We start from the raw sequence: 26,339 nt of genomic DNA on the forward strand, positions 1-26,339 counted from the left end.
TTAGCAGATCCAAGTAAAAAGATGAGCCAAGTTATGGAGCGTGCAATCTATAATCAGAGTTCGTTTTCGTCAAGTTTTCAGCAAATTTTGCAAAAGAAAGCTTAGTGAACGAAACTAAAGAACTAACCAGTCCTGGGAGAAGAAACATAGGCCACAATAATCTCTTGGCCAGTGGCCGTCGTGCACCTGTGTTGTTAGATAGAAATCTAGACCCCTCTTTAACATGTCTAACACCATCTTCTCTGTAACATCATCACTATATTCGACTTGATGCCGCAACCCTTACCGGCAGAACCTCTTTAACATATCTTCCACTATTTAACTTTGCCATATTTACTTCCATACAAGAATGTACGAAAACGTTTTCTTCCAGTGTCATTTTTAGCTAACAAGTGGCATATATCAAAGGATTAAGTGTCAATACAATAATTTAGGTGATAAAGATTTTCATTGGCACTGACTCAGTCCCAATCTTAATGATAAGACATCTTTTAATCTTACTGTAATAGCAACCAAATCCAAAAGACTACGAAAAAATGACTAACACTTCAGAATTCTTTTTCAATTTTCATTGAACATTTAACATGGCAGACGCATTTTCCATTTTAACATATTAGCAATCAAAATCACAAGCATATCTATAACAAAATTTGGACCATACAAAATAATCTTTGGTTCAAGCGTGTCAGAATCATCATTGCAGTAGATGAAACACCATCACAGAGATGCAGTTATGGGCATTAAACTTTTTTTTTTAAAATAAAAAAACTATGAATAACTCAGTATTAAATCAAACACCATCTCTGCTAGTGATTATCATCTTTACATAATATATTAGGGAGAATATAATGACCATGGAGTTGATCCAAAAAAATAAAACTTTCATATCTTCCTTTGCTGAAGCCTTAATCATCTAAATTATGAGAATCAATAAACTAAAGGAATCATTCTTCACAAATCACAAATACCTCTAAGAATGTAAAGTTGTGGACTGTATACATAGATTAAGTCAGAAGCAGTCTTGTCTGCAAGGATCATGTAACAACGGCCTCAAGTCTTGTGAATCTAACTCATTTTCGAATCTTTTGTGAACATCTTGGAGAAACTTCAGAACATTCGCCAATGATCCGTTGTCTGAGCTCTCGTCTATCTTCTTTTCTGCGTAAGACTTGGACTTTGTATTATCATCACCGTCTCTGAAATATACGTACTTGGTGATCTGCAACAAGCTGCTCTTGCCATGAGGCCAAACATCAATTGTATCATCCACAATTACGACTCTTTGCTTATCAGCCACAACAAGATCGAGTGTCTTCTCTTTAGGACTTTTTTTACTGGTAATGACTCGATCTCCAAAGTAAACTTTATCCGGATCAATCAAGTTCAACACGGTCTGGGGCGTAAGTGGATAAACCCATAGTGTAAACATGCATTGTGAAAAGCTTGTTTGCCTCCAAAAGAAAGCCAGGAACAAAAGGTCGAAGTTTAATGATGTATTCATTGGAATGGCCTTTGTTGAATCTCCAAAGATCAAGCCTTGAATCAGCTGGTTCGAGTAGATACTTCTCCTTTTTAGAAAGTTGTGAGACAAGAGTTGAGTGGATAAGGGTGTGGTCCAAATCAAGGACTAGGTGAAGCTTTTTGATCTCCTCCTTCTTCTTCTTCTTATTCCCCTTCTTCTTCTCATCATCGAGGGCCAGGCTCAGATTTGGTAATCCCTTGACAGATTTATCCAAGCAAGAGGAGGACGTCTTTTGCTTTCTGGGCATCTAGAACATAATAAACAAACACTATTAGCATTGTAGCAGTTATTGAATTTTGGCAGATAAAACAAGAAGATGTAAGGTAAGGCCAAAATAGAGGATGAAGCTCTATAATGTGAACTCGGTACATCCCTAAAGTGCCATAATTCAACATATACGATCAAAGCTGACAGTTTCACCTAGCATCCAAAAACCAAACGACGATCAAGCAAACACTCAAAAATCGCTGCGTGTTTCAAAAGGTCGATCAAACATGGCTCAGAGAGTAGAGATCCTGATTCGAGTTTTTAAAGGTCCTGAGAGTCGATCAAACCAAAAACTAGAGCCCAGATTACAAGGCTCAACACAAAAATCATGCTTTCAAAATTGCTTTGCCAACCAAATTCCCGAAAAAAAAGAGGCGAAATAAAAATCAAAGGGTTAGGGTTTCGAGAAATTATTACCTGCCACTGCGAGGGAGAAGAGAAAGTTAAGCTCTAAAGAGAGAAGCTGTTTTATAATGTATACTAGTATTTAGCCCCCGTGCATAGCACATGTATAATTTGTTTATTTTAATAATTATTCTTTTAAAAGAAAAACAATAATATTCTTAAAATAATTTTAAATCAATAATGTTAAATAACACAAATAAATAAATAATAATAATAATATTATTAAATAATTTAATATTATGGAGTTTTTAATCCGTTTACTATAATTTGATATAGATATAGTTACAGGTTTTTTTACTCAAAATGTTGATCTCTAACAAATAAAGTCATTAAATTATTATAACTAGGTATGGAGCTCCCGCCAGAAGAACTCATTTTAGTAAAATATTTATTACAAAAATTCTTTAGTTAAATTTATTTATTAAGCTATTGACATTCTTAAACTATTTAATAAAAATTTCAGAAACATAATTTTTTTTAAATTTTATTTGAAAAATAACAATTCTTGGGTTTACTCTTCAGGTAAACTCCTTTATTCACTTCTCCTTATTTTAGTCAATGATAATCTGACATGTCATAATACATTTAAGAACCTATTCATTCACCTTCTTATAAAATAAACAAACAAAATTTGTATATATTATTATAAAATTAAAAACTTAAACCGCTTATTTATAAGCCCAAACCGATATATAATTTCATTCTAATTGTAAACTCTAAACCCTAATCATCTCATTTGTAAACCCAAACCGACATATAATTTCATTCTAATTGTAAATTTTAAACCCTAACCATCTCATTTGTAAACTCAAACCGACATAGAATTTCGTTCTAATTGTAAAATCTAAACCCTATTCATCTCATTTGTAAACCCAAACCGACATATAATTTCGTTTTAATTATAAAATCTAAACCCTAACCACTTCATTTGTAACCCCAAACTGACATATAATTTCGTTTTAATTGTAAAATCTAAACTCTAACCACTTCATTTGTAAACCCAAACCGATATATAATTTCATTTTAATTGTAAAATCTAAACCCTAATCACCTTATTTGTACTCTTTTTCCTTCACCATGGTTTTGTCCCAATGGGTTTTTCTGGTAAGGTTTTAATGAGGCAGCACCCCCAAGTGCATTACAGAGATCCTTCCTAGCATCAGACACGGTTATGTCATCCAAGGGGGAGTGTTGTAAAAACATTGGAGTGGATATTCCATAACCGGCCCATACACGGCCTATACACGGCCCGTACTCGGCCCATGTACGTCCAAGACATTAAGGCCCATCGGCCACCTCTTTTAGTCTAGGTCGGTTTAGACATCCTAATGTACTTGGGCTTTGCCCTTCACTATATATATGTAATGTTCCATTGAATCATTAATAATAAGACAAGAAAAAACCTCCTTCGATTTCTCTAATTTACAACACTAGGAGTGTTTTTTTCTTATTAACGGATTTTGAGGGGCATTTTTTTATTAATAATTTAGTTGAGAGGTTTTGTCTTTAAAATTATTTTTATGGACCTTTTCATAAATAATTTAGTAAGGGGTAAAACATCTTCTCTGTCACTAAGGACCACATCATTAAGGTATAATAAGAAGAGCTGTTCTAACTCGTCTGATATCCCAAAAGCTACGTTTTCTGGTGGATCCAAGCAGCCAGAAAACTCATGAGTCTTGTCTGAAGAAGAGCATCAACAAGAGTTTTAGAGAGAGTTCTTCCTGAAAAACCTGGAACCAATCTCTCTTATCAACACCATGAAGAGCTGTTCTAACTCGTATCCTGGTCGAATCTCCCCCTCGATATCATCATATCTCTGTTTGAACTTTTGAGTTTTGTGGATTTCCATCGAGCGAAGATGGTTTGTTCCAACTGGTATTATGTTTCGAAACAAACAGTTCCCCGGGAAAGCGGATCTCCATGGCTAATGTTTTTTCCTGACGACGGTACTGATTGCGTGTTGCACAACCCATACGAAGAAGTTATGGTTTACAGGAGAGCAGCTGGGAGAAACTGTACTTTAGGGAGTCAATTACTGGCAAGCTGCGGTAAATGGTTCCTGATGCTAGATTCTCGATCCAGATTATATATTATAGATGTGTTTAGTACTGGGAATAGGATTGATCTTCCTCCATTAGAGTCGCTCCTATCAAACGACTCTGCTTCGAAGCGTAAGGAAGATAGAGATAGGGAGTTTGAATGGGAATTAACTAGTGGCTCTGTTTACTCATTATACTCATTATATGATGATGAAATTAGGGGACGTATGTGGGTAGACGAGAAGACGCAAGAGTTGGCTTTAGTGTGGTTCTTTGACGCCCCTGCTTGTTTTTTAGGATTTTACAAGAAAGGGAATGCTCATTACGATCTCATTCGGATTACCTATGGTATCCCCAAGATGTTAACTGGCCTACTACGTCTGCTTCTTCGCGGTTACCGTCTATACATTTTAACGATGCATCGTTTCGTTCGAGTCATAGATTTTTCTAGGCAGCAAGGTTTCGAAGAACTCACAAGGAGTGACACTTACCCATCCCCAACGTTTGCTCGTCTTGGATATAATTGTTATTTTAGCATCGCTGTTACTACAACAGGAGAGGTTTTGTTGGTCACAAGCACAATCTCTGAAAGTAGCGAAAGGGCCTTCCGCATCTACAAGATGGATCCTAATGCTGACCCAGACGACCACATGCCCGATCTTCTTGGCGTAGATTCTCTTGGTGATGAGGCCCTGCTTCTCGACTTGGGTATCACTATGCCTGCTAACAATACCCTTGGTATCAAACAAAACTCCATCTATTTCACTCATCATAACCTTATCCTTTCCAAGAACAACTGGAAGAAAGTCGCCCATGTCCTTCCCCCTAATGAGGTGGACATCTGTGTGTTCAATCTTTCAACCAAGACCCTCGAGCCCTTCCCTGGTCCCTCCAACATGAGTCTCAAGGATGCTCGATGGATTTTCTCTATCTAAAAGAACGTTTAAAAAGAGGAATGCGTTCTCCTTCTCATCATAAAGTAAGTTAAGAACATGCTTTTTTAACCAATTTATAAGTAGAATTTTCAGGCCCAGCTTTTTGGTTATCTTGCCAATTAATACATAGAATTTTCCTTCAAGTCTTAGTATTAGATATTGTTTCTTGCTCTGAATTCTGCCTAGAGAGAACAAAACATGGCAGAGTACATAGCAATGCAGATGCTCTCAAGATGTTAGGTTAGACAGCTTCATCAAAGTTCTTTGTTTCCTTCTTATGATTCAAATTATATTCTATCAAATACATGCTAGGGTAACTCCCAACCTCCTATAAGTTAATGTAGTAAAACATATTATTCGTACTGGTTCGGCAGCCATCTTGGTCCCTAATCTACCTAACATAATCATATATACAAATATGCAGTACCCACATCTTCATCTTACCAGCCAAATTCATGGGTACTAATACTTGGTAGGTGCAACTTGAAAGCATAGCATATTTAATAACTGTTAATACAGAACAAACAAATATTACTAAAGTAGAAGATTCAAAAACAGAACGAAAATGCGAAGTCGAACATATACCCAAACTTAACTTTTTGAAAGAGAATAATGGTCAAGAGAAAATGGTACAGATAATGTTGTGGAAGTTTGTTTTGCATATCTTATTCATAGGTCCAATACAGACGTATCAAGCTAGTATTCTCATCTTCATAAGGAATATGTTCTTTTGTGGTTTTTAAAGCCTTTTCTCTCAAATTTGCACCAGGCCATCGCATTAGAACAGACACAACAATCTTATGAAGTGATGCACAAGTGGGTGTGGGTAGTATGAGCCTCCTTCGATAAAAATGTAACTGTCAGCCTAAAAGTAGTTAGCCCCTAGCATCTAACCAATATGTGTAAGGAATCATACTGAGTAAAGTTAGTTCAGCTAAACAGGATCTCATTATAAACTACAAAGAAAACCATATCCATCATTTTAAATGCACACGCAGTTAAAACATTTAATAAGTGTGTTTTGAACAAGCGTGAAAGTAGAGAAGTTTACAAACTAGATTACAATTACAAAAAAAATTCTGAGATTTACTTTACTTGAGTTGTCCATCATTGATGGTATTCCATTTCATAAAGTCTGAGATATTGCCTTATGAAGCTCCTTACCAATATAACTAAATCTGAAGCCCAATAATATAGTGGAACCTATACAAGCATAAAGAATACAAAACAGATACATACATGGTGGCAACACCTTTGGGTTGTCATTCTGCATATTATTGAATAGTCATTGAACCAAGAATTGATTATGAGAGGCACTTCCTTTGTATAAGTAGTCAGTCGACCAACAAAGGAAGACTGAGAAAATAATGACCTTAAACAGTATCTGAGAAAGTTGAGAGCAGATGAAATTGTAATTCAGCATATATTTATGAGCACCTGGATGGATTGGCAGGAAATACGGAAGAAGCCATATCTCAGGAGGAAATGGGTTATGTCCAGACCATTTAAAAACTCCAAGTACCTTTCTTTACAGACACAGAATTAGCAGATCCAAGTAAAAAGATGAGCCAAGTTATGGAGCGTGCAATCTATAATCAGAGTTCGTTTTCGTCAAGTTTTCAGCAAATTTTGCAAAAGAAAGCTTAGTGAACGAAACTAAAGAACTAACCAGTCCTGGGAGAAGAAACATAGGCCACAATAATCTCTTGGCCAGTGGCCGTCGTGCACCTGTGTTGTTAGATAGAAATCTAGACCCCTCTTTAACATGTCTAACACCATCTTCTCTGTAACATCATCACTATATTCGACTTGATGCCGCAACCCTTACCGGCAGAACCTCTTTAACATATCTTCCACTATTTAACTTTGCCATATTTACTTCCATACAAGAATGTACGAAAACGTTTTCTTCCAGTGTCATTTTTAGCTAACAAGTGGCATATATCAAAGGATTAAGTGTCAATACAATAATTTAGGTGATAAAGATTTTCATTGGCACTGACTCAGTCCCAATCTTAATGATAAGACATCTTTTAATCTTACTGTAATAGCAACCAAATCCAAAAGACTACGAAAAAATGACTAACACTTCAGAATTCTTTTTCAATTTTCATTGAACATTTAACATGGCAGACGCATTTTCCATTTTAACATATTAGCAATCAAAATCACAAGCATATCTATAACAAAATTTGGACCATACAAAATAATCTTTGGTTCAAGCGTGTCAGAATCATCATTGCAGTAGATGAAACACCATCACAGAGATGCAGTTATGGGCATTAAACTTTTTTTTTTAAAATAAAAAAACTATGAATAACTCAGTATTAAATCAAACACCATCTCTGCTAGTGATTATCATCTTTACATAATATATTAGGGAGAATATAATGACCATGGAGTTGATCCAAAAAAATAAAACTTTCATATCTTCCTTTGCTGAAGCCTTAATCATCTAAATTATGAGAATCAATAAACTAAAGGAATCATTCTTCACAAATCACAAATACCTCTAAGAATGTAAAGTTGTGGACTGTATACATAGATTAAGTCAGAAGCAGTCTTGTCTGCAAGGATCATGTAACAACGGCCTCAAGTCTTGTGAATCTAACTCATTTTCGAATCTTTTGTGAACATCTTGGAGAAACTTCAGAACATTCGCCAATGATCCGTTGTCTGAGCTCTCGTCTATCTTCTTTTCTGCGTAAGACTTGGACTTTGTATTATCATCACCGTCTCTGAAATATACGTACTTGGTGATCTGCAACAAGCTGCTCTTGCCATGAGGCCAAACATCAATTGTATCATCCACAATTACGACTCTTTGCTTATCAGCCACAACAAGATCGAGTGTCTTCTCTTTAGGACTTTTTTTACTGGTAATGACTCGATCTCCAAAGTAAACTTTATCCGGATCAATCAAGTTCAACACGGTCTGGGGCGTAAGTGGATAAACCCATAGTGTAAACATGCATTGTGAAAAGCTTGTTTGCCTCCAAAAGAAAGCCAGGAACAAAAGGTCGAAGTTTAATGATGTATTCATTGGAATGGCCTTTGTTGAATCTCCAAAGATCAAGCCTTGAATCAGCTGGTTCGAGTAGATACTTCTCCTTTTTAGAAAGTTGTGAGACAAGAGTTGAGTGGATAAGGGTGTGGTCCAAATCAAGGACTAGGTGAAGCTTTTTGATCTCCTCCTTCTTCTTCTTCTTATTCCCCTTCTTCTTCTCATCATCGAGGGCCAGGCTCAGATTTGGTAATCCCTTGACAGATTTATCCAAGCAAGAGGAGGACGTCTTTTGCTTTCTGGGCATCTAGAACATAATAAACAAACACTATTAGCATTGTAGCAGTTATTGAATTTTGGCAGATAAAACAAGAAGATGTAAGGTAAGGCCAAAATAGAGGATGAAGCTCTATAATGTGAACTCGGTACATCCCTAAAGTGCCATAATTCAACATATACGATCAAAGCTGACAGTTTCACCTAGCATCCAAAAACCAAACGACGATCAAGCAAACACTCAAAAATCGCTGCGTGTTTCAAAAGGTCGATCAAACATGGCTCAGAGAGTAGAGATCCTGATTCGAGTTTTTAAAGGTCCTGAGAGTCGATCAAACCAAAAACTAGAGCCCAGATTACAAGGCTCAACACAAAAATCATGCTTTCAAAATTGCTTTGCCAACCAAATTCCCGAAAAAAAAGAGGCGAAATAAAAATCAAAGGGTTAGGGTTTCGAGAAATTATTACCTGCCACTGCGAGGGAGAAGAGAAAGTTAAGCTCTAAAGAGAGAAGCTGTTTTATAATGTATACTAGTATTTAGCCCCCGTGCATAGCACATGTATAATTTGTTTATTTTAATAATTATTCTTTTAAAAGAAAAACAATAATATTCTTAAAATAATTTTAAATCAATAATGTTAAATAACACAAATAAATAAATAATAATAATAATATTATTAAATAATTTAATATTATGGAGTTTTTAATCCGTTTACTATAATTTGATATAGATATAGTTACAGGTTTTTTTACTCAAAATGTTGATCTCTAACAAATAAAGTCATTAAATTATTATAACTAGGTATGGAGCTCCCGCCAGAAGAACTCATTTTAGTAAAATATTTATTACAAAAATTCTTTAGTTAAATTTATTTATTAAGCTATTGACATTCTTAAACTATTTAATAAAAATTTCAGAAACATAATTTTTTTTAAATTTTATTTGAAAAATAACAATTCTTGGGTTTACTCTTCAGGTAAACTCCTTTATTCACTTCTCCTTATTTTAGTCAATGATAATCTGACATGTCATAATACATTTAAGAACCTATTCATTCACCTTCTTATAAAATAAACAAACAAAATTTGTATATATTATTATAAAATTAAAAACTTAAACCGCTTATTTATAAGCCCAAACCGATATATAATTTCATTCTAATTGTAAACTCTAAACCCTAATCATCTCATTTGTAAACCCAAACCGACATATAATTTCATTCTAATTGTAAATTTTAAACCCTAACCATCTCATTTGTAAACTCAAACCGACATAGAATTTCGTTCTAATTGTAAAATCTAAACCCTATTCATCTCATTTGTAAACCCAAACCGACATATAATTTCGTTTTAATTATAAAATCTAAACCCTAACCACTTCATTTGTAACCCCAAACTGACATATAATTTCGTTTTAATTGTAAAATCTAAACTCTAACCACTTCATTTGTAAACCCAAACCGATATATAATTTCATTTTAATTGTAAAATCTAAACCCTAATCACCTTATTTGTACTCTTTTTCCTTCACCATGGTTTTGTCCCAATGGGTTTTTCTGGTAAGGTTTTAATGAGGCAGCACCCCCAAGTGCATTACAGAGATCCTTCCTAGCATCAGACACGGTTATGTCATCCAAGGGGGAGTGTTGTAAAAACATTGGAGTGGATATTCCATAACCGGCCCATACACGGCCTATACACGGCCCGTACTCGGCCCATGTACGTCCAAGACATTAAGGCCCATCGGCCACCTCTTTTAGTCTAGGTCGGTTTAGACATCCTAATGTACTTGGGCTTTGCCCTTCACTATATATATGTAATGTTCCATTGAATCATTAATAATAAGACAAGAAAAAACCTCCTTCGATTTCTCTAATTTACAACACTAGGAGTGTTTTTTTCTTATTAACGGATTTTGAGGGGCATTTTTTTATTAATAATTTAGTTGAGAGGTTTTGTCTTTAAAATTATTTTTATGGACCTTTTCATAAATAATTTAGTAAGGGGTAAAACATCTTCTCTGTCACTAAGGACCACATCATTAAGGTATAATAAGAAGAGCTGTTCTAACTCGTCTGATATCCCAAAAGCTACGTTTTCTGGTGGATCCAAGCAGCCAGAAAACTCATGAGTCTTGTCTGAAGAAGAGCATCAACAAGAGTTTTAGAGAGAGTTCTTCCTGAAAAACCTGGAACCAATCTCTCTTATCAACACCATGAAGAGCTGTTCTAACTCGTATCCTGGTCGAATCTCCCCCTCGATATCATCATATCTCTGTTTGAACTTTTGAGTTTTGTGGATTTCCATCGAGCGAAGATGGTTTGTTCCAACTGGTATTATGTTTCGAAACAAACAGTTCCCCGGGAAAGCGGATCTCCATGGCTAATGTTTTTTCCTGACGACGGTACTGATTGCGTGTTGCACAACCCATACGAAGAAGTTATGGTTTACAGGAGAGCAGCTGGGAGAAACTGTACTTTAGGGAGTCAATTACTGGCAAGCTGCGGTAAATGGTTCCTGATGCTAGATTCTCGATCCAGATTATATATTATAGATGTGTTTAGTACTGGGAATAGGATTGATCTTCCTCCATTAGAGTCGCTCCTATCAAACGACTCTGCTTCGAAGCGTAAGGAAGATAGAGATAGGGAGTTTGAATGGGAATTAACTAGTGGCTCTGTTTACTCATTATACTCATTATATGATGATGAAATTAGGGGACGTATGTGGGTAGACGAGAAGACGCAAGAGTTGGCTTTAGTGTGGTTCTTTGACGCCCCTGCTTGTTTTTTAGGATTTTACAAGAAAGGGAATGCTCATTACGATCTCATTCGGATTACCTATGGTATCCCCAAGATGTTAACTGGCCTACTACGTCTGCTTCTTCGCGGTTACCGTCTATACATTTTAACGATGCATCGTTTCGTTCGAGTCATAGATTTTTCTAGGCAGCAAGGTTTCGAAGAACTCACAAGGAGTGACACTTACCCATCCCCAACGTTTGCTCGTCTTGGATATAATTGTTATTTTAGCATCGCTGTTACTACAACAGGAGAGGTTTTGTTGGTCACAAGCACAATCTCTGAAAGTAGCGAAAGGGCCTTCCGCATCTACAAGATGGATCCTAATGCTGACCCAGACGACCACATGCCCGATCTTCTTGGCGTAGATTCTCTTGGTGATGAGGCCCTGCTTCTCGACTTGGGTATCACTATGCCTGCTAACAATACCCTTGGTATCAAACAAAACTCCATCTATTTCACTCATCATAACCTTATCCTTTCCAAGAACAACTGGAAGAAAGTCGCCCATGTCCTTCCCCCTAATGAGGTGGACATCTGTGTGTTCAATCTTTCAACCAAGACCCTCGAGCCCTTCCCTGGTCCCTCCAACATGAGTCTCAAGGATGCTCGATGGATTTTCTCTATCTAAAAGAACGTTTAAAAAGAGGAATGCGTTCTCCTTCTCATCATAAAGTAAGTTAAGAACATGCTTTTTTAACCAATTTATAAGTAGAATTTTCAGGCCCAGCTTTTTGGTTATCTTGCCAATTAATACATAGAATTTTCCTTCAAGTCTTAGTATTAGATATTGTTTCTTGCTCTGAATTCTGCCTAGAGAGAACAAAACATGGCAGAGTACATAGCAATGCAGATGCTCTCAAGATGTTAGGTTAGACAGCTTCATCAAAGTTCTTTGTTTCCTTCTTATGATTCAAATTATATTCTATCAAATACATGCTAGGGTAACTCCCAACCTCCTATAAGTTAATGTAGTAAAACATATTATTCGTACTGGTTCGGCAGCCATCTTGGTCCCTAATCTACCTAACATAATCATATATACAAATATGCAGTACCCACATCTTCATCTTACCAGCCAAATTCATGGGTACTAATACTTGGTAGGTGCAACTTGAAAGCATAGCATATTTAATAACTGTTAATACAGAACAAACAAATATTACTAAAGTAGAAGATTCAAAAACAGAACGAAAATGCGAAGTCGAACATATACCCAAACTTAACTTTTTGAAAGAGAATAATGGTCAAGAGAAAATGGTACAGATAATGTTGTGGAAGTTTGTTTTGCATATCTTATTCATAGGTCCAATACAGACGTATCAAGCTAGTATTCTCATCTTCATAAGGAATATGTTCTTTTGTGGTTTTTAAAGCCTTTTCTCTCAAATTTGCACCAGGCCATCGCATTAGAACAGACACAACAATCTTATGAAGTGATGCACAAGTGGGTGTGGGTAGTATGAGCCTCCTTCGATAAAAATGTAACTGTCAGCCTAAAAGTAGTTAGCCCCTAGCATCTAACCAATATGTGTAAGGAATCATACTGAGTAAAGTTAGTTCAGCTAAACAGGATCTCATTATAAACTACAAAGAAAACCATATCCATCATTTTAAATGCACACGCAGTTAAAACATTTAATAAGTGTGTTTTGAACAAGCGTGAAAGTAGAGAAGTTTACAAACTAGATTACAATTACAAAAAAAATTCTGAGATTTACTTTACTTGAGTTGTCCATCATTGATGGTATTCCATTTCATAAAGTCTGAGATATTGCCTTATGAAGCTCCTTACCAATATAACTAAATCTGAAGCCCAATAATATAGTGGAACCTATACAAGCATAAAGAATACAAAACAGATACATACATGGTGGCAACACCTTTGGGTTGTCATTCTGCATATTATTGAATAGTCATTGAACCAAGAATTGATTATGAGAGGCACTTCCTTTGTATAAGTAGTCAGTCGACCAACAAAGGAAGACTGAGAAAATAATGACCTTAAACAGTATCTGAGAAAGTTGAGAGCAGATGAAATTGTAATTCAGCATATATTTATGAGCACCTGGATGGATTGGCAGGAAATACGGAAGAAGCCATATCTCAGGAGGAAATGGGTTATGTCCAGACCATTTAAAAACTCCAAGTACCTTTCTTTACAGACACAGAATTAGCAGATCCAAGTAAAAAGATGAGCCAAGTTATGGAGCGTGCAATCTATAATCAGAGTTCGTTTTCGTCAAGTTTTCAGCAAATTTTGCAAAAGAAAGCTTAGTGAACGAAACTAAAGAACTAACCAGTCCTGGGAGAAGAAACATAGGCCACAATAATCTCTTGGCCAGTGGCCGTCGTGCACCTGTGTTGTTAGATAGAAATCTAGACCCCTCTTTAACATGTCTAACACCATCTTCTCTGTAACATCATCACTATATTCGACTTGATGCCGCAACCCTTACCGGCAGAACCTCTTTAACATATCTTCCACTATTTAACTTTGCCATATTTACTTCCATACAAGAATGTACGAAAACGTTTTCTTCCAGTGTCATTTTTAGCTAACAAGTGGCATATATCAAAGGATTAAGTGTCAATACAATAATTTAGGTGATAAAGATTTTCATTGGCACTGACTCAGTCCCAATCTTAATGATAAGACATCTTTTAATCTTACTGTAATAGCAACCAAATCCAAAAGACTACGAAAAAATGACTAACACTTCAGAATTCTTTTTCAATTTTCATTGAACATTTAACATGGCAGACGCATTTTCCATTTTAACATATTAGCAATCAAAATCACAAGCATATCTATAACAAAATTTGGACCATACAAAATAATCTTTGGTTCAAGCGTGTCAGAATCATCATTGCAGTAGATGAAACACCATCACAGAGATGCAGTTATGGGCATTAAACTTTTTTTTTTAAAATAAAAAAACTATGAATAACTCAGTATTAAATCAAACACCATCTCTGCTAGTGATTATCATCTTTACATAATATATTAGGGAGAATATAATGACCATGGAGTTGATCCAAAAAAATAAAACTTTCATATCTTCCTTTGCTGAAGCCTTAATCATCTAAATTATGAGAATCAATAAACTAAAGGAATCATTCTTCACAAATCACAAATACCTCTAAGAATGTAAAGTTGTGGACTGTATACATAGATTAAGTCAGAAGCAGTCTTGTCTGCAAGGATCATGTAACAACGGCCTCAAGTCTTGTGAATCTAACTCATTTTCGAATCTTTTGTGAACATCTTGGAGAAACTTCAGAACATTCGCCAATGATCCGTTGTCTGAGCTCTCGTCTATCTTCTTTTCTGCGTAAGACTTGGACTTTGTATTATCATCACCGTCTCTGAAATATACGTACTTGGTGATCTGCAACAAGCTGCTCTTGCCATGAGGCCAAACATCAATTGTATCATCCACAATTACGACTCTTTGCTTATCAGCCACAACAAGATCGAGTGTCTTCTCTTTAGGACTTTTTTTACTGGTAATGACTCGATCTCCAAAGTAAACTTTATCCGGATCAATCAAGTTCAACACGGTCTGGGGCGTAAGTGGATAAACCCATAGTGTAAACATGCATTGTGAAAAGCTTGTTTGCCTCCAAAAGAAAGCCAGGAACAAAAGGTCGAAGTTTAATGATGTATTCATTGGAATGGCCTTTGTTGAATCTCCAAAGATCAAGCCTTGAATCAGCTGGTTCGAGTAGATACTTCTCCTTTTTAGAAAGTTGTGAGACAAGAGTTGAGTGGATAAGGGTGTGGTCCAAATCAAGGACTAGGTGAAGCTTTTTGATCTCCTCCTTCTTCTTCTTCTTATTCCCCTTCTTCTTCTCATCATCGAGGGCCAGGCTCAGATTTGGTAATCCCTTGACAGATTTATCCAAGCAAGAGGAGGACGTCTTTTGCTTTCTGGGCATCTAGAACATAATAAACAAACACTATTAGCATTGTAGCAGTTATTGAATTTTGGCAGATAAAACAAGAAGATGTAAGGTAAGGCCAAAATAGAGGATGAAGCTCTATAATGTGAACTCGGTACATCCCTAAAGTGCCATAATTCAACATATACGATCAAAGCTGACAGTTTCACCTAGCATCCAAAAACCAAACGACGATCAAGCAAACACTCAAAAATCGCTGCGTGTTTCAAAAGGTCGATCAAACATGGCTCAGAGAGTAGAGATCCTGATTCGAGTTTTTAAAGGTCCTGAGAGTCGATCAAACCAAAAACTAGAGCCCAGATTACAAGGCTCAACACAAAAATCATGCTTTCAAAATTGCTTTGCCAACCAAATTCCCGAAAAAAAAGAGGCGAAATAAAAATCAAAGGGTTAGGGTTTCGAGAAATTATTACCTGCCACTGCGAGGGAGAAGAGAAAGTTAAGCTCTAAAGAGAGAAGCTGTTTTATAATGTATACTAGTATTTAGCCCCCGTGCATAGCACATGTATAATTTGTTTATTTTAATAATTATTCTTTTAAAAGAAAAACAATAATATTCTTAAAATAATTTTAAATCAATAATGTTAAATAACACAAATAAATAAATAATAATAATAATATTGTTAAATAATTTAATATTATGGAGTTTTTAATCCGTTTACTATAATTTGATATAGATATAGTTACAGGTTTTTTTACTCAAAATGTTGATCTCTAACAAATAAAGTCATTAAATTATTATAACTAGGTATGGAGCTCCCGCCAGAAGAACTCATTTTAGTAAAATATTTATTACAAAAATTCTTTAGTTAAATTTATTTATTAAGCTATTGACATTCTTAAACTATTTAATAAAAATTTCAGAAACATAATTTTTTTTAAATTTTATTTGAAAAATAACAATTCTTGGGTTTACTCTTCAGGTAAACTCCTTTATTCACTTCTCCTTATTTTAGTCAATGATAATCTGACATGTCATAATACATTTAAGAACCTATTCATTCACCTTCTTATAAAATAAACAAACAAAATTTGTATATATTATTATAAAATTAAAAACTTAAACCGCTTATTTATAAGCCCAAACCGATATATAATTTCATTCTAATTGTAAACTCTAAACCCTAATCATCTCATTTGTAAACCCAAACCGACATATAATTTCATTCTAATTGTAAATTTTAAACCCTAACCATCTCATTTGTAAACTCAAACCGACATAGAATTTCGTTCTAATTGTAAAATCTAAACCCTATTCATCTCATTTGTAAACCCAAACCGACATATAATTTCGTTTTAATTATAAAATCTAAACCCTAACCACTTCATTTGTAACCCCAAACTGACATATAATTTCGTTTTAATTGTAAAATCTAAACTCTAACCACTTCATTTGTAAACCCAAACCGATATATAATTTCATTTTAATTGTAAAATCTAAACCCTAATCACCTTATTTGTAAACCCAAACCGATACATCATTTCATTCTAATTGTAAAATATAAACCAAACCAATATCTAACTTTTCTTAAAAAAAATTATACAGAATTTGTTTCCTTAATTTGTTTTGCTTTTTAATTTAATTTTGATTTGTTTTTTTAAGTAAAATAATGTATAGAAGATTCTGATTAGTTGAAAAGGAAGAAGTGAACAAGAAGGTTCACCCTAGGAGTTAACCTACGTATTTTTCTTTGAAAAATATACTTAAAAAAATAATCTTATCTTCACATATGATTAAATAAATAATTATCAATGCTACATAGTACACACATCAAATTAAACAAATTTTTACGATTAACTGCCATGAGATTACATTGCAGTCGTGTTATTTCATTCGCTTTTATTTGTAACCTTTCGTTCGCATTTTTCAATGTAACATTTTATCTATCTCTTTTCGTTGTAACTTCGTAAATATTTTTAAATTTCTGAAAAAATGAATAAATACAATCTACAGTCGTGTCTTCTCTTCTTAACCTTACAGTCATATTTTTGTATATTTTATAAACTATTACAACTTGTTCTCTTGTTGTCAAATATGATGTGTAAATTATTATATTTTAAATTTCTTTCTTTTTGTTTTGTTTTAAATGATAAAATTATGAATATATTGTATAAGACACTATAAATTTCTTAAATAATCATATAATAAATTACAAATATTAAAAATATTAATTGAGGACCATTCTTAATATTACATAATGCTTTTTTTAAATTCAATTAAATTAATTATTATTTTTATCTTTTTTAGCATTACTCAAACATATTTTTATTTCCAAAATCAATTTTTACTTCATAAAAAATGAATATTAATATTACTATTCAGTCAATCAGTAAGAAAATTACCCACCCTCTCAAATTTTAATATAACTAAACAGAAAATTATCACATATTTTATTTACTTGAATCAAAACTCAGTTATATATTCATATAAAAAAATATATATCTATTTTCATAAAAGCAGTATTGTAAATGAATATATAATACAAACAACTATCATTTTATAGATGAAACATATTTCTATATAAAATAACCTATAGTCATTAAACATTTTGGCAATTATAATATATTATATATATATATGTATATATAGTTAATCTAATATTGACTGTACTTACTACTTATTTTTCTCCTCCTAAGATGCTGGTTAATTATCCCGAGTCACACATAAATAAATAATATAATAAATATTAGAGGGGAACAATACTAGTTAAAATTTATAACAATAATATTTAGGTGTATGATGCAGCATCACAATACGGTTTGGATTCATACCAGTAGTATGATAACCCTTGATGAATATATGGTTAAAGAGACAAATTGCAACGTTTCATAAGATAAATCAAAAGTTTTAATGGTTCATTAAATAAACAAAATTTGTCGTGGTGTAATTAAAAAGTTGCAACAATTCATTTAAATATATTTTAGTTATTTAAAACTAATAAATAATAATTTATGATTAGTTTATCCAAGTAATGTGATCTTAAATATTAATTATACCAATATTGTAATGGTTCAATTAAACGACTAAAGTATATATTTTTAATATATTAAAATTAATAATTTATGATGATGTATACCTAGAGACTGAATATAATTAAATATTACAAAGATTAACGAAATATATCAAACTGCAATAAATTTTTCACAGTGATGAAACATCATTTCTAACAAATTCTTTTTTAACTAATACAAATATAAAAAATATTTGAATACAATGATGAGAAGTTATTTATATATAAATTTTTAAAAATGTGAACATTTGAATAGATACAACTTTTTGTAAAAGACACAATTCTATATTCAACTGACACAACTTTTGAGAGAGACGCAACTGTAAAAAATTTCTGTCAAAAATATAAAATTCTCTTTTAACTAATACAAATATAAAGAAAATTTGAATACAATGATGAAAAGTTATTTATATATAGATTTCTAAATATATGAACATTTGAATAGACACAAATGTTTGTAAAAGACACAACTCTATATTCAATAGATGCAACTTTTTAGAGAGACACAATAGTAAAAAATTTCTGTCAAAAATATAAAATAAAGAAAAATTGAATACAATGATGAGAAGTCATATATATATAAATTTATAAAGATGTGAACATTTGAATAGACACAACTGTTTGTAAGAGACACAACTCTACATTTAACAGACGCAACTTTTTAGAGAGATGCAACCGTTGAAATTTTCAGTCAAAAAAATATATATACATATTTTACGAAAAGGTACGACGAAAAATCGCAACTGTTGTTGGCATTTATTCAGATTGTTATTATTATATAGATTTGAGGGAAGAATGGAAGATCACAAAAAAAATAGTTACTTATTAAAATGATACTCAAGAGTTTCTCATCTCTATGAAAATGTCGTCGTGATGTTACTATGAATATGTTGTTTCCACTCTTAATGTGACTCTGTTTTGACTGTAATGAAATCCTCATATGAAAGCTTTGCGTCCTCTCGACGATCAAATCTGTAGAAACTGGGTTTATTACTGATATATATATATTTTATTTCTCACCAGCATATATTTATCATGCATTTAGCTAGGATAACTTACTGTCTTGCATCATTTTCTAGTCCTTTCTATATACTTTGCATGTCTAGGTAGTTTTTGCATCATCCTTGCATATATTGTGCATTTCAGAGTATTTCAGGTATTTAGGAGACGTCGGGAAGGCATCACTCGACCCATCCGCTGCACAACACTCCCGGAACCGTCTCTCGAGCCAATCTCACAACCCCGATCGAGCCCCTCTCTCGAGCCACCCCGTTCGAGCCGTTCCACTGTCTTCATCAAAGTTGTAGGGAATTGAGTCATCTTTCCAACGCCATTTATTTCAAGCCAATCCGAGGTGTGGTTCAAGAGTTATCATTGTTTTAGTGGATGCGTATACACCCAGCTCGAGCCAAAACCACTCTGGATAGAGCCAACACCACTCTGGTTCGAGCCAACACCCCTCCACTTCACCCAGTCGACCTCGCTCAAGCCAAGCTTCACCATGCATCACTCGACCTCACTCGAGCCATCTGAGTCGAGCCACTGGACGCACACCGACTCGTTCGCACTTTTCAGGAAGACATTCCGTCTTACACGCTTCAGGAGATTCTCAAACCGACTCTTCACATTGTCGTTTTAAGTTTTAGGGATTTACATGATTTTACTATAAATACATTTTGTTAAGTCTTGGCTGAAGACCTCTTTTATCTCGTTTTTTTTCTAAGGTTTACCTAGCCATCTAAAACGTTCTAGGATCTTGTAATCGAGATAGCTTTGATTTTATTGAGTTTTTGCATTTGATTTCTTCTACAAAGTTGTTCACCTCATTTTTATCTATCTCATGATGCTTGATTCAATCTTCTCCAAGTTTGTAACCTTGATGATGATTTTTGGATCTGAGTAGTGTTAGAGTTCTTGGGGATGAGATAGACTAGGTGGAGGATCTTAGGATGTAGGGTGTTTAAGCTTTGATTTGTATTTCTCTCTGATCAATTGGAACTAGGGCTTAGACATTTCCACACCCAAAAGGTGTTCGATGAAATGTCTGACCAACTAGTGCCAGAGACTTACGTTCCTGGCCTAAGAGATTAGTTGTCTAAGATGTTTGTTGATGTGAATGAACTGGTTCATCATGCCTTCTTAACAATGTTTCTCTAGCGAGAGCTAGGTTTTGGAAGTGTTTGAGTATGAGTAGCTTCTGTAAAGAGATTGGATTAGCTAAGTCGTGATGTTCATTGTCTAGGGATAGTTTGCTTGTGGCATGTTAAACACTCTGTAGACTAGGATACTCCACCGACATCGATTACCCCATCTTTAGGACTTCTATCTTTCTAATTTTTATTACATTCCTGAGACAGTTTCGCTTCTTGCTATGCTTAAACCCGTTTTCTGTTTTCATTCATTTTTGCTACTTGTCTTACATTCTCGTTTCTAGTCCTGTAGCTCATTTTCGTTTTGCATTCTGATCATCCTAGGATTGTTAGATAAAAACACTCTCTTTGGATTGGATTGACTTGTGATTTCTTGATTGCATCTCAATTGTTAGCAACATCCAAACTGGACTGACACTTTAAGTATTACAACTGCATAAGGATTCGACAGTTCTTGATATGATTCTTGATATGATTCGACACTTTAAGTAAACACTCTCATAGTTCTTGATATGATTCTCCCAAGGATTCAACACCTTTGAGCTGGTTGATAGAGACACCTTGACTCTAAAGACAATGAAGCCTCAAGAATAAGGATGGTGGAATGAATAGTCGCAAAAGAGTTGCGGAAAGACTCTTGATATACCGGTTTGATATTTCAATCTCGCACCAAAAAGATCGGATCTCTCAGCCTCGCACCAAGGAGATCGGGTTTTGACTATTGGAATCACACCAAATAGTCGGTTTTGATTGTTGGAATCACACCAAGCAATCGGTTTTGTTCACAAAGAACAGAAGAGAATCACTCTCAAAGAAAATAAAAAGTTTTATAAAAAGTTAGATTTTATTATTTCTTTACTCTTACATCCCTATATTAGTAAAAGAGAAGTACAACTTTCTCATAGCCCGAAAATACCCCTGTCCAATTTTGTCTTAAGACATATCATTAAAGTTAAAGGTGACTTTTAAACATATTGGATCGGGTTTAAAATTAAAAATTACCCAAAAATTCAGAATTGGATATCCGGATAGGAATTATTGAGGAACTTCTATTTAAACCTTCCCTCACGTACCGATGGGCTATTTTGGGCCTCCGGAAAAAAGCCTGCAAAATAGAGAATGATTTTCGATAAGTTCACATTAGATTATCTAAGATTATCTAAGATATCATTAAAGAGAGAAACTTTGGTATTCAATTGATTGATATCAATCTTCTAATACATTGATTACGATATTCAAATAAAATTAATTAGACAGATATCAATCTTCTAGGACTATTCCAAAATCTTACCAAACCGTATTTTGAGTTACCTTTTTCATTCCTAATCTATATTACCTATTAATTTTGAATCCTTAAGTGCACCAAGAAAATTTATCATCATTGTTAAAAATATATTACCTAATTAACTACTAAGATTTTTTATCCCACATTCCACGAATATACTATCAAATGATACCTAATGGAGATTCCTATAAATACGATGATACTTATCGAATCGAAAATCACCATACCTTCTTTACTTTCAGAGTAAGCTATCAAACCTTCTCCAATGGCTGCCGCTCCCGTGTCTATCACAGATCTGCAGTCCATTAAGCCATTCAGAACAGGATAGAGAATTCAAGTGAAAATCATTCATTCTTGGAAGCATAACACTGTCTACTCCGGAGAGACCATTAAAATGGTTCTATCGGATATTTCAGTAAGCTTACCTAACTCTTTATTATAATTTACAATTCAAATGTACTGTTATCTATGGTTAGTGTTTTGAAGTTAAATATCTTTCACTTTGTTAAATAGGGTACCCTGATTCATGCAACTGTTAAGAAACCACAGTTTGGAAAGTCAATTGTGAGTCTTCCAGTTTAAATCATCTACCTAAATTAAATGTATTTTCAAATGTTCTTTATTTGAGTGGTTGCAACTTCTACAGATAAAGATGATTATTCTCGACATATATATAATCGGTCTCCTACAATATCAGCTCATACATCATTAAATCATGTCCCTCATCAGACGGTATACTTTTAACTTGATTAACAAGAATGTCCCTCATTATATGTTGTCTAATTAATGATCATCTATATTTGAAATCACAGAAGAGACTATTTATGAAGAGGAGCAGTCATATTATTTTACTAGCAGCGATGAAGATATCCCAGTGGAGCTAAATTTATCTGATGATGAAGGATTTAACGTAACTGATGGACATGAAATAATTACGGAAACCACACTTGATACAAGAAAAGGCAGAACTACTACAAAAATAATCCAACACAATAGGTACTATCGAAATTATGTGACTAAATGACTATGATTTTTATTTCTTAAGCTTATCTATTCATATATTTTAAACTTTCAGAGTATTTAGATCATGGTGACCTAGATCATACGTGTCAGTACTGTGGTGCATTGTTGTGGTATGATGAGAGGCTTAACAAGAGGAGAAACACCAATAATCCTAAATTCTCTCTATGTTGTCTACAAGGAACCGTAAAACTACCACTTTTCAAAGAACCTCCGCATTTTATTAAAAAGTTGTTTACTGGTACAGACAGTATGAGCAGACATTTTCAAAACAATAGTAGAGGTTATGAAATGGTTTCTCAATGATGTCTCTAGGAGGAAAAGTAGATAGAGCTATACATCAAGGAAAGGGACCAAATATGTTCCAGCTACAAGGAGCTAATTACCATCTTATTGGAAGTATGAAGCCGAAAGAGAATGATTATGCAAATTTCTCACAGCTATACATCGTAGATACAGAAAACGAAGTATCAAATAGAGAAACAATTCTCAGGTATGGACTAAAACAAAACTAAAAGAGAAAGTTATGTTCATCACTTTAAAATAATGCGGTTACTTTTCACCATTCTGGTTTTGCAGCAGATCATAGAACAGAGATACAACAGTAGGGAAGAAAAACTTGAGAAAGGATATAATAGAGCCACTAATTAAAACGTTGGACGAAGTTAATCCTTATGTAGCACATTTCAGGGCAGCTAGAGATAGGTTTGCTAATAATACAGAGGACACATTTCATATGAGGATAGTTAGTGATCGTGTTGGTTTAGATGGTAGGAATTACGCTAACCCAACAGTTTCAGAAATAGCTGCTCTCATACCGGGTGATTTTGTTAAAGAAATGCCAGAGCGTGATATTATAGAATATTCTGTACGAAGATGTAGAACTGAGCGTAAATGAGATCAATTAAGATATATTTACAACCAAAAAACCCTAAAATTCACCTCCTATATAAGTTGCCTACTTCATACTTAGCCACAAAGAGCAAAAACGTCGCCTATAGCAAAAAAACCTTTTCCATTAAAAACATCACAAAGATGGGAACGGAAAAAAATATTAGAGATCCAGTACTTAAGGCTTGGTTCGATCTTAACCTTAATTGTGAAGTTGCAAGACAACTGACTTTTGAGGAGATACCTCAGTTTTTTACTTGGAACCCTAAAGGAAAATGCTTCGAACGAAGAAAGAGATCATTCAACAGTCGAAGAACAACTTATATTTCAAGTAAGTTTACTGGTAATTTATCCCTAAAACTTCTGTTCCGTTTTCTTAAAGGACCAATAAGTGACGAAGATCTGAGGACTTATGATGGAGTTGTATATCCATCATACAAGGAAGCATGATTACTAGAAGAATGAAGTATTTGTTTTTTTATGTTGCTTTTAATTTTTTGTTCGTTTCAATTACTTTCCCTATTCCTATGTTTTGTGATCATTTTCAAGTTTCAAAAAAATGACAAAGAATAAGTTCTTATTGATTTAGTTATAATTTTAAAAACACACATACTAATCTATCATTTTCAAGCAATTAAAGGAACAACAAGTATATGAAAAGAATTATTAATAAACAGACAGATTAGGACATACCTTCAATTTTTCCTCTGCTAAACCTTATCCTCTCTTATCAATAACTCGTCCGCCAAAAAACGTTAAACCATGTCCTCATATTGAATCAAAAAGAAAAATATAACTGGTCAGTATATTGCAATTTTTTCCCAGTTTGCACATTAACTATAAACTTCTATAGTAATGAAGAGTTCACAGTTCAGAAAGTTCGGAATCTAAAACCAAAGAATAAAAACTTTAGAAATAAAGCTTACTGTTAATGGCTTCATGTCCTTCTACTCTATTGTAATAACCTGGGCTACAGGAAAGTACATCTCATTTCTTCTCCTGTAGTTAATGGCAAAAGAAATTAAGCAGTAAGGATATATTTTCCCCAATACAACAATCTAACATGTTTGTGATGTTTAAACTACTTATCTTACGGATATTATGATGTCTTCATATATATATATATGCTTCGATTTGTATGTATAGGCTTTCACATGTACTTCTTCGGTTGGTAATGATATATCCTATTTTAAAAATTAGCAATTATGCTTACGAAAACTGATTTGGAGATATAGGACCGTACAGAAAGAGTATAGACATGTAAAATCTAGAAAATATAAAGAATCAATTAGCAACATACCAATTCAATTGAGTTGATGAATCGGCTAGCTAAAATCATGGGTCAAAACAGGATCATCCGATTGATATCACTCTCATCTCCATAGATAAAACCCAATTGATTCGACTAATCGGAGCTTCTCTCCTTTTTCGATTTTATAGTTTCCTCTTCAAGATTTGGTGAATTGAAGAAGTACTGAATTTGGATTTACCCTGTTCTCTGTAAACATCATGACAAGATGGAAATGAAAAGAGGGATCGAATCGAAAATGGAGATGAAACGATGGAATATGAGAAATTGGGTACAATAAAAGTTTAACAAACCTTTAACTTTCGAAATAATAAGACAGCTGTAAGAGAAAACTTTAATAGAAGGCCATCGAAACCCAAATCAGAAATTTTAAAAAAGTTAAACACATACCCAATATTGTAGGTGGACCAATTTAAAATACAGCCCAATTCAATTACTCAGAAATTTGAATACATTCTACAGAACCACATTTAAAAGACATAACGTAAAAGTAATTGTACAAACTATGGTGAGAACATTGGCGAATACATTTCATATGTATACGATGCGTAAAAAATAAATACATATTACTATTATGTACAACTTCGTTTACATAAAGACAAACATGAGAAATAATATTTCAATAATCGTATTTCCACAACCACGTGTTAAGTAAAATGTAATTTCATTCTATTTATATCTTATCCCATGTTTCTGTTTATTACCATCTTTGTTCCTTTTAATTGTATACCATCCTTTTAAACAAATGGTATACAAAATCTGAAAGGCTCACAAAGAAAGTTTTGTTTAAATTTATTATTTCTTAAAAAAATAGTGGCAAATACGAAAAACATAGACAATATAATATACAGATACTATAACATCTTCTAAATTGAATTTCGTTTTAATAACATTAAAATATTCTCCCGTGCTATAGCGCAGATCGGGTCCTAGTGAGTTTATATAGGTTAAGAAAACTTGGTAATAAAGCCAAGTATTATTCTTAAAACTTAAAAGAACAATAAAGATAGATAGTTGAATGAAGATTCAACTCTTCAAGTTTGCCTTCCCGAGGTGAGTTGAACTCCAATTTTCGTCACTTCTCTTTGGCCACAAAATAGAGTGACTATTTTAGGCTTTCTTGGACTTGAATTAGGTTCAAAATGGGCTGGACTTGATAGACATCATCCCCAATATAATTTCGCATGCTCTCTTTGGCCATAAGCTCTTGAATAAGCCCACTAAATACATTCCTTGATCTTTTATCTTTTTGGCTCCTTGATCCAATTTGCTGATGAGAAACAACATGGGTTGTACCATTTCTTTACCTTGGGCTTAGTAGAAACAACTCCTGGTTGCCAAACATAATTCTGGAAGCTCCTAAACCAGCTGGACCTAAAACTCTTCAAGTGAACAACTAGATTAACCTCCTTTGGCAAATGGGGCGTAACCTTGTAGTTTGTTGGCCAAATCAT

General features: G+C 33.9%; 1 long non-coding RNA gene and 5 pseudogenes across 5 annotated transcripts; 2 read left to right on the forward strand and 4 right to left on the reverse strand.

Annotated features, from left to right (window-relative positions):
• Positions 1-860: 860 nt before the first annotated feature.
• On the reverse strand, positions 861-2,295 carry LOC104766595 (RNA polymerase II C-terminal domain phosphatase-like 5 pseudogene; annotated as a pseudogene).
• Positions 2,296-3,825: 1,530 nt separating this feature from the next.
• LOC104767920 (F-box protein At2g14500 pseudogene) lies at positions 3,826-5,430 on the forward strand (annotated as a pseudogene). The gene has a single exon (XR_015590581.1). The product of XR_015590581.1 is annotated as an F-box protein At2g14500 pseudogene (transcript).
• Positions 5,431-7,573: 2,143 nt separating this feature from the next.
• Positions 7,574-9,008, reverse strand: LOC147920654 (RNA polymerase II C-terminal domain phosphatase-like 5 pseudogene; annotated as a pseudogene).
• A 1,523-nt stretch (positions 9,009-10,531) lies between these two features.
• LOC147920655 (F-box protein At2g14500 pseudogene) lies at positions 10,532-12,143 on the forward strand (annotated as a pseudogene). The gene has a single exon (XR_015591792.1). The product of XR_015591792.1 is annotated as an F-box protein At2g14500 pseudogene (transcript).
• Positions 12,144-14,286: 2,143 nt separating this feature from the next.
• On the reverse strand, positions 14,287-15,721 carry LOC147920656 (RNA polymerase II C-terminal domain phosphatase-like 5 pseudogene; annotated as a pseudogene). Its single transcript, XR_015591654.1, has 2 exons — positions 15,633-15,721; positions 14,287-15,195 (listed from the first exon to the last, which is right to left on the reverse strand). The product of XR_015591654.1 is annotated as an RNA polymerase II C-terminal domain phosphatase-like 5 pseudogene (transcript).
• A 5,467-nt stretch (positions 15,722-21,188) lies between these two features.
• On the reverse strand, positions 21,189-25,142 carry LOC104766596 (uncharacterized). Of its 2 annotated transcripts, XR_015590748.1 has the most exons (6): positions 24,877-25,142; positions 24,671-24,760; positions 24,503-24,575; positions 24,270-24,343; positions 21,893-21,960; positions 21,189-21,485 (listed from the first exon to the last, which is right to left on the reverse strand). It is a non-coding gene; the product is annotated as an uncharacterized LOC104766596 (long non-coding RNA). The 2 variants fall into 2 exon arrangements; XR_015590749.1 differs by lacking the exon at positions 24,671-24,760.
• Positions 25,143-26,339: the final 1,197 nt, after the last annotated feature.

The sequence above is a fragment of the Camelina sativa genome, chromosome 19 (genome assembly GCF_030686135.1).
Source record: "Camelina sativa cultivar CO46 ecotype springtype chromosome 19, ASM3068613v1".
NCBI classification, from domain to species: domain Eukaryota; kingdom Viridiplantae; phylum Streptophyta; class Magnoliopsida; order Brassicales; family Brassicaceae; genus Camelina; species Camelina sativa.